Source organism: Alosa pseudoharengus, unplaced genomic scaffold (assembly GCF_046254945.1).
Source record: "Alosa pseudoharengus isolate Yale_2024_CS ecotype anadromous, Long Island Sound unplaced genomic scaffold, YU_APseudo_1.1 YU_APseudo_1.1_scf_23, whole genome shotgun sequence".
Lineage (NCBI taxonomy): Eukaryota > Metazoa > Chordata > Actinopteri > Clupeiformes > Clupeidae > Alosa > Alosa pseudoharengus.
This window is the reverse complement of record NW_027468685.1, coordinates 12,286,969-12,296,968: the sequence shown is the minus strand read 5'-3', so window position 1 is coordinate 12,296,968 and position 10,000 is coordinate 12,286,969. Positions and strand designations below refer to the sequence as shown.

General features: G+C 43.4%; 1 protein-coding gene across 2 annotated transcripts in view; it reads right to left on the bottom strand.

Annotated features, from left to right (window-relative positions):
• Positions 1–10,000, bottom strand: part of gabbr1b (gamma-aminobutyric acid (GABA) B receptor, 1b) — a 93,911-nt gene that overhangs the window by 43,637 nt on the left and 40,274 nt on the right. The window lies entirely within an intron of this gene.

Sequence of the window (10,000 nt, the reverse complement as noted above, 5' to 3'; positions counted from 1 at the left end):
GAGCCGGGGCAGAGACGCCACGGGCAGCGAAGACACAGCCAGGTTACTGCCATGTTAACCAACACCTGGGTCTGGTGAGTTCCGATTCAAGTATGGGTGTGTAGCAATGTTATGGACAGTATAGATGGCGGAGGCGTTTTCAAAATAATAATTTACATGCCACTCTATGTTCTTCTAAAAATGTTGTATGTAATGTAATTAATTAAAATCACGCCTGTTTGTAAAATAATTTTGTTGTTATCCCGATCTATGAAACGGACAAATCTCCTTTAATGGAAGGTTTTAAAGAGCAGAGAAAACACGTGTTGCTGAGGCACATGGGGTATGATTAAATCCATGTTTAGTTAAGTATTAAGACGAATAAGTCATTTCGCCAGTTTTCCTTTAAATCGAACATTAATATGCGACAGAGTGGAAGAAAGCTGAAATTACCAGAGGCTAATAAGGTCAGTTAACGATGACCACAGGTTACCGAGCCGTTAATTGGATTTACTTATTAGATATCAGTTCACAGAAAGATAGAGAAGACCTCATTTAAACTGAAATATTAACCTGCACTCAAATTGCAAGAGTTTGGTAATAAACGCATAAAGCGCACATTAGACAAAGTAATAGTAGTAAAAAAGAAACAAATAACACGGTTAATGTGTTACTGAAATATATGCTTTTTCTATCAAAACAGACCTTGAATCCTTTTTAGGCACATTAACAATAATTAATAAGCAAAAATACACCCGCGATACAAATTCCTCAAGTTAGGCGTCTTCAGAATAAATTCGAAATGTCACCAGCTAGAAATCGCATTCAACAGCCTCAAACGCCTCGCATCGTAAGAACGGCACACCAATACTCGTTACATTTTGCTACAGGATGACCGCAATACAAACGCGCTCTTGTTCTCTCCGGCTAGATTGTCGTCTGCCTCGGAATTAAAGCGTAAATTAAGTCATCGTGGTCATAACGCGACTTGATCTGCGATGGCATGGCATGGGATGGGTTGTTGTTTCCGCGTCTCCTTCAGCAGACGGTAACAAAAAACCGCGATCAAAAAGACTGTACGAGCAAGGCTGGCGATCGTTCTCCAAGACTGCAGTAGATGCGAGTGTGACAGTACCACACGGAGCCAGGTTTTCAGAGAGAGGGAGCGAGGGAGAGGGAGAGAAAGAGAGAGCGATGCAGGGAGAAAGGGAGGGGGCTTTGCGCTATCCCTCTTCGTTTCACAAACCACTTTGAATTTGCAATCCCTTAACACAGCCTCTCTCATTTATCTCCCCCTCCCTCCCACACACACACGCACACACACACACACACACACACACACACACACACAACCTCCTTGAGACTCTCACTAAGGCAATGCGTATCCAAAGCTCTGTTCTATCTCCCTGCCTCCAGTTCACATTAATTATAAACATCACTTCATTATCAAAGTAGCCCACAGACACTTTCTGTATCTTCATCCTTGTTCTGCACTTACTCTCCATTTCCTTTTGTCGTTCGCCTACAGTGCTCTTCTCTATCACTCTCTTTCTCTCCGTTCACCCTCCCATCCTATCACACCCTATACTCCTCCTCACTCCTCTCCATGCCTCACTCTTTCTTTGCTTCTTCATCTCCATCTGCCAATCAATAAATGTGTTTAATCCAGAAGGACTCGACAAGCACATCTCAGATTCATACTTTGTCTCTCCCACTCACATATACACACTAGCACACACACACACACACACACACACACACACACACACACACACACACACACACACACACACACACACACACACACACACACACACACACACACACACACACACACACACACACACACACACACACACACACACACACACACACACACACACACACACACACACACACACACACACACACAGCCAAGTAAAAATTCTATAAAACCAAGAATGCATACACGTCTTTTTCATTTCCTTGAATCTCATGCTCTGTCCCCTGAGCCCCAGTTCACACTAATCTTACACCACGTGTGTGTCAGAGGGCACTCGGGAATGTATGTTAATGTGGTGAGGTGTGTGAGTGTGTGTGTGTGTGTGAGAGAGAGAGAGAGAGAGCCCACATGCCTGCTGTTGTAGGTATGTGGTGGTATAGTGTGACTGTATGAATGAATATTTCTCATTGTGTGCAACATTGGATGCATAATTCTGTGGTGGAAACTGATAACTGATTTGTGTGTGTGTGTACAAAGCAATTTTCTCTTTGTGATTATATTTTTCCCCTCTAACTTATTATTTTCCTTTTGTTCGTCTGAATATGTACAAATGCTTTGACAACACCAGCCTTTCTCTGATGTCAATAGCCTTTGAACTGAACTGATGGAGCCTACATGGGTATGCGTGTTTGTTTGTGTCTCTCTCTTGTTTGTGTCTCTCTTTGTGTGTGTGTGTGTGTGTGTGTGTGTGTGTGTGTGTGTGTTCTGTCTGTCTATCACTATGCAGGAGTGTGTTTTTTGTTGTGTACACTCTTTCCTCTTCCTGGCTTATGCATATTTCTTTCTCATCTCCTCATTCATTTCTCCTCTCTGTTGCTCCTGTATGTGTGTGTGTGTGTTGTACCCTCTCCACCACTATCAAATATACACAAAGTCCCTTTCCTGTGTGTGTGTGTGTGTGTGTGTGTGTGTGTGCTGTCTCCCTTTGGGCTGGTATATATCGCAGCGTATCTCAGTTCATCTTTCCTCCTCCTGTTCACTGCCAACCTCAACCCAGGGCTGAGGACGTACACTTTTCAGGCACATTTCAACGTGCACACACACACACACACACACACACACACACACACACACACAATCTCTCGGTCTCAGATGATTCTGACACACACACACACACACACACTGCAGGTTGACAGGCAGAGCAGAGCAGGCTAATGGTTATAATCAGTACTAGTGTTGAAGATGAGTAGACACACACAAGAGCAAATCACTGCCCTGAATCCTCATAGAGATTGCCCAATCACTGCCTTGCACCACATAGGTCAGCCAATTACAAGTTTAGCCTTTAAAACGTCAGCCAATCACCAGAGCAGAAACTTGGTTGGCTTCACATGTCAAAGCACAAGGCACAATGTTTAACTTCAGCTGCATAATAAATAAAGTCCTTTGTAGCTTGATTGGTATCGTTTGGAGCCTAGGCACAATAGCTGCAGATATTTAAGCACTGTAACACTGGCTGCATGAAGCAATCAATCAAAATCCAAACCTCAAGAAATTACTTCATCACATGGCACGATAAGGTGATATTAATGGATTGACTTAAAGATTCAAGGTTCTCCTTTAAGTTAATTTTTTCTTATTTTGTCCATCAACTGGGTTGACAGCAAACCAAACAGACTGCCTTTGTAACTGTAGTTGGCTAATGCATTTCTAGTTAGAAAACATAGAGATGATTATTCATTATTATTATTGAGATCATTCATTATTTAACTAGTGAGATAAAACGAGACAATTCACAGTGACCTTAAATTAAATTAAGCTTACAATTAATATGAACAATATTTAATTTACATTTTGTGCTGATGAAAAGTACTAGCTGCTAATACATGTAAATTGGTGCAATATATCTAATTGGCTGTTTTGTGTAATTACCGTTGTGTAATTGTGTGACGGAACTGAACCCAAATGATCTGTTTAGAATATGCAAATAGTGGCGTGAAAGTTTCTTCAGGCGAAGAGAGTGAGAGACAAAACAATGGAGGCCCCCAGCTAAATGGTCATGTCTCTGCACCTCACCTCCACCAAAGAGACTGTGGCCCGCGCACTGCCCTGCAAATCCAGCTGTCAGGTTCACTGCAGCTCATCAGGCATTAGGAGTGTGCAGGACCAACAGGCCTGTTTGGATGGAGGAGTGTTTTGGACGGAGGGGTCTCCTCCTGGGAGACACAGGTGTTGGCTTTGTCTCAAGCCCTCCAGACGCTCTCTCTCTCTCTCTGTCAGTCTCTCTTTGTTCATCTGTCTGCCTTTCTCTCTCTCTCTCTCTCTCTCTCGCACTCCGATCAGTCTGCTGAAATTTTCTCATCTGCCCCAGTTACTGTTGGCTTTACAATCTGAAAAGGCATGTACACACACACACACACACACAAGCAAGCAAGCAAGCAAACACACACACACACACACACACACACACACACACACACACACACAGCCTGAGAGTAAGGTCCGGCATGCTAAAAAGTGTGGGCTGTTAAGCATGCCTATCCAGTTTCTCGAACAAATGGGACACCAGCGCGAGTCGAGATGCTGTTTGTTTTCATGTCTGCAGGGTTAGGTTGCGCCTACTGTATGAGTAATATGGAACTCAGTGATTGATAGTCACTCAGATTGCGGATGGCACACAGGCTGATATGGCTTTCTCCCAACTCAGATTATTGGTCTAATATATCCTGCATCGCGTCTGTATTCTAAAGTGATATGAGTCACAGATGTGTCACTATCTTTTGTTTTCAGTAATTTGGTTTGAAAATCAATGTTCTACTCCTACGACACAATCTTTTTTCACTGAGCCAGGCAGTAAACACGTTCTTACTTTCCTGCATTCCACCTTTTTTTGCATACATTATCGGTTGTTATTTTCTCCTGCAAATCAACCTTGATGGTGTGAGACAGGAACTGCACAAATAAAACATCTCCTTGTATTGCAATGAGACGTGGTCTTAATGTGAACAGCCACATGCCATGTATATGTCTATGACATGAGGTTGGAGTTCAAACCTCTCCTCTCAGTCCATGTGTCAGACATTGATCTGATTAATCTGAACTAGGTGTTGCAACAGAATGTCAAATTGTTCTCTCATGTAAATGCAAAGAAAGAGCAGATACTGTACATTATGTCAGATGGGGAGGAATCGAACTCAAACAGCTTTACAGGCGACAGCACCCTTGCTAAATGGTCATGTCTCTTCAAAACACTGCAAAACAACCACCAAAATGAGTCACACCCTCAGCTTTTGTATTTAGAAAGATCAGTGGCAAAACAGCACCAGCAGGGCGGCGCACAAGAGCTGCCTCCTGTTCTGAGGAAGGGACTGAGATCAGAGCAGCTTCTCTCGACCTCACGCTCCCTCTCGTTCTCTCCCTCCTTCCAATTTACTGTACCTCTCTATCTTTATCTCATGGTCACTTTCTCCAGCTTCCTCTTGTTAGCCCTCTGTGACTCCAATGACTAATTCATGCTTCCATTTAATGAAATTCATCAATTCAAATACACTTCATTCAATCTGATTACTATGCTAATGATGTGATTGCTCCCCCTATCCCCACTCTCTCTATCTGCCTTCCCTCCCCTGGTGCGTGTGGGCCGAAGGCGTGCGGGGCGAGGGAGCGGCCGGAACACGTGCGCGGCCGCGCGCGCCTCTCCGAGCAGTCCGTTGCGTGACATCTGCATTGGTATGGATCTCCACTCGCCGCCTCTGCAGAGGAGTGTCAAGCTTGACAAGCGAGGAGGGAGATACAGAGAGAAACTCCGCTCTCTGGAGGGACCTGACCGCTGTCATCAACAGCCAGAGGGGGAGCTTGATGCATCAGAACACCCCCCACCCTCCACCTCCACCTCCACACTCCCACCGCTGAGATTTTGCAGAGGACCAGCCCAGCCTGTGGGCTGTGGAGGGGTTCAGGGTGTGGGGAGGTAGGAGTAGTGTTGTTGGCTGTAGACAAATATTTGGGCTCCGTAATCGAATTGCCATCACCTCAGAGAGGACCGGTGCTATGCATAAGGACACACTCATTACCTACGTACACTTATAAGGACACATACATAACCCGGACATACTCATAAGGACACGCACATTACTCATACATACACATGAGGATACACACATCACTCATACATACTCATAAGCACACGCAATCATCAGGAGATGCTCCTGTACACATGCAAACATATCACAAATACACACACTTTTCTCTCATTCATACATATAGATAAGCATAACAAGGTCACTATCTATACAATATACACAACAAATACTGTACAAACACCTCTGAGATGCATACATATATAAGCCTGTTGAAAGTCTCTTTTTTTAGCCAAACTTGGCAGTTAAGTAGTCCATTAGTCAGTTAGCTAATGCAAAGCTTGCTTAATGACTCATGTTCCAAAATGAATTCAATTCAAATCATTTATTATCATTCATTATGATATTTTTATGCTTATATGAACACATTAAAAGACATTTCAAATCGAATATACATAAACAGAAAACCCCAACAGAGATAATTGTTTTCCCTCAAGCTACTCATTTGTATGTGATGGGAAAACTTCAATGATGAAACCAATGAGTTATTGCACCAGACAGTTTTCCAGCGAGAGAAACCTTTTAGTGAGAGAAATGTCTGCTTTTAGTCTTTCTACAAACAGTTTTGACCATGAGATGAGGTAAAGTGGTGTTATGTTAAAAGGGCTGGGCACGCATCGGAAACTCATGGTTGATATGTAATGAAACTGGGACATGTTTCAGAGACGTGGGTATTACTGCACTGAAACAGCTGTGCTACTGATGATGGCCAATGAGGCGTCAGAGAGCACATTTAGCCCACCTTCTGTTCTAACGCCCCAACACACACCTGCATCTCGGGCAGTACGCCATGGAAACAGCGTGGCAGTGTGCAGGAACACCTGTGATTTACGCCGCAACACTCCGCTGGAAGTCAGCTCACACACTCAGCCGACAGGTGGTGGCTGGCTGGCCAGCGCACAGACAACAGTGTGTGTGTGTGTGTGTGTGTGTGTGTGTGTGTGTGTGTATGGATGTGTGTGTCCAGATATGTCTGTGAGTGTCCCGAAATCTCATGTGTTCAAATTGGGAAGGTGTGATTGGTCATGCCAGTTGCCAGGTCACAGCAGGACAATGCCATTGGTTATAAATGTTGCCAGGTCACAGCTACGCAGTGTGACTGGCTGTTGTAGCAGTCATTAAACAGCCGAAGGCAGGGCTAGTTCAGAGCTCCAATGACAAGTCTGCTGTGTGTGTGTGTGTGTGTGTGTGTGTGTGTGTGTGTGTGTTTGTGTGTGTATCATAAGATATAAGTGGTGTATCTTTCGGTGCTGCACAAATAAAACCAGCTCTCCATCAACTGGAAATGAGTTTCTGAGCAATGCAAACAAATAGGAGCAACATGCAGTCATATTCTTTGCTTTGCTCCTTCCCCTCCCACACTTCCCGTCTGCGTTGCCGTGGCATCATTCCTGCATCGCTCCGCTCTTCTCATCACTACACTAATCCTTCGATCTGCTGCTATGGTGACGTCCTGCTTAGATCTGTGCGGTTTGACACCACAATTCATTTGCCACTAAATACCTTCTTGCCAACTCTCTCTCTCTCTCTCTCTCTCTCTATCTCTCTCTCTTTCACTGTCTCTTACTCTTCCTCTTTTTCTGTGGTGATTGGCAGCATCCAGTATCAGTGCACACAGAGAGAGAAATGCCTTTGGAATAAAGCTGACATTGGGGGAAAGAAAGACAGGGAGCTTGGCGCGCGGATCAGCTAGTCCTCTCTGCGTTTAACCCCGAATAGCACAGCATGACATTCTAATACAGTAAGATGGCTTTACATACAATGGTGCCAATGCCCACGACAACATGCGGAGGGAGACACTTACCATCACACAAAATGGAAGAGAGAATCAAACATTGTAACAAGCATGAGAGGCCCCTGCCACCCACCCCCTCCCTCTCTCTCTCTCTTTCCCTCTCTCTGCTGAATTGGAGTGTGAAATATGAGTAGGCACTGTTTAATAACACACCTGCTGTTTAAAGCTTCTGTCCCTCTTTGTTTGCTCCGCCTGTACTCTCTCTTTCTCTTTTTTCTCTCTCTATACATCTCTTTTTCTATCTTCCTATACCCACCTACTTTCTCTTAGTCTTTCTCTCTCTCTCTGCATCAGTGTCTGTTTTCTCCTTCTGTTCTCTATACTTCTCTTTTTCTCTGTTCCCAGATCTACTTCTTCTTTGCTCTGTCTTTCTCTCTCTCTCTCCTCTCTCTCTGTCTTTGTCATCATGCTGTGCTTCCTGCTTACTGTGTAACCCTTTCTGCTTGCTAGATGAGGAGCTCCTGTGATTGGTTAATCCCTTTCCCCCCTGCTGATTCATCCTCTACCAGTGAAAGGCAGCATCTTTTTTGTCAGGCCGCGATCTTCACGCACAGTAATCACTGTGACACACACTCTCACACACTCACACTCACACTCACACTCACACTCACACTCACACACACACACAGTGTGACACTTATGAGTCATATTTACGTTTTCAAGATGCCTGCCATTGTGTCCAACCTAAAGAGAGTCAGCTCGGGCCAGACAGTCTATGAGAGAGTGAGCGAGTCTGTGGAGACGTGTAGTAATCATACCTGTGTGTTAAATACTCTGAAACTGAATGGTGATTGTTGGTGATTGCTGGCACTGGGAGCTTTGGTACAGGTATGAGTATTGTTGGTGTGCTGGATGTTTGTCATTTTATGCTTGATGTGATTTGCCAGCCAGGTGTTCCAAATCAAGGGTTTTCAGGTGGTTTTCCATTAAGGGCTCCACACATAGCTGCTGACATGAGTGCGGCACACGTTGCTTTTGATGTTCGATTAGATTGGATTCCATTGTTTCCAATACTATCCCACACACCACCGCCGAACCCTTTTTCCCCTCCGCGTTGTAGATTATGATTCAGTTCTATTTTTGTCAGTGCCGCTCAATAAAATCCATTGTGTTATTGAATGCTTGTGAGTTGAACACTTTAGTGCTGGTGTACATGGGCAAGTGGTGTAAAGTGCCGGTGCGCTTATGTCGTTATGTTATGAACTCAGGGCACTTCCTAGGAGGTGTGAATGTACAGGAATGGACATCACCACCCCCCCCCCCCCCCCCGTACTGTAATTACACTTATACATATAGCCTTATTCTACTGTTCTTCATACTATCCATCCTACACTTATTCTTAATACTCTTATAATGTTACTGTATCTGCACTACAATGGTAATGTTGCCACACTGCACATAGTTGTACATATATGGTTCATACTGTATATCCATATTTATTCACATCCATTCATTATCCATATTTATACACTGCATATTTCTATATTATTCTTACTATTATATTGTCACTGCTACTACATTGCACATATCTGTACATGTTGTTCATACATTGTTCATATCACATATTTATTTGCCATATTTATTCTGCTCTTATATAGTAACTGCTAATACACAGCACATATTTATATCTAATTTATATTACTGTAAACCATCTTCTGTAAACCTACTGCATACTACTGTCTACACTGCACTATATTCTTGTCCTGCCTATGCATCATCTGTCTATACTTTGTATATCACATTGCACTTTTCTGCTTTTTTGCACTTCTGGTTAGACGCAAACTGCATTTCGTTGGCTTTGTACTTGCACTCTGCACAATGACAATAAAGTTGAGTCTAATCTAATCTAATTTCAGTAACTTCCCTTGATTTACAATAAATTCTTACACAGTAGATAACCCACCTAATCAATTGGCACAATCGTATGTAGGTCTCCACAGTATAACCCCAATTTTTTATTTGAGTTGCCAGCATTTTGCCAGATGAACTCGAGGTTAATAGGCTACACACAATAAAGGTTGAATCTAATCTAATGCATCTAATCAGCCCTTTCTGCCATTTTGTGTCCACTGCTGGGTAGGATCTACAGACCTACTGGTCACGTTGCCTAATAATTTAGCACTTCGATCGCAATGTCAATTCCAAGCTCGCCAAAGTAATGATACATATATTTCTCCAGCTGCCACACCAACAGCCACACTAACTACAGATTTTCTAGGTTACGTTAGGATTACTCCAAGGTCGAGTCACAGTTGAATTTTGCAATAAAGTTTCCAACACTTGATTAAATGGCAACATGACAGCTGTAATTTCCTGATATACCAGCACCACTTTGATTAATTAAAGCCTATATTTCAGTCGACGTTTTACTTGTGTTCACTCAGT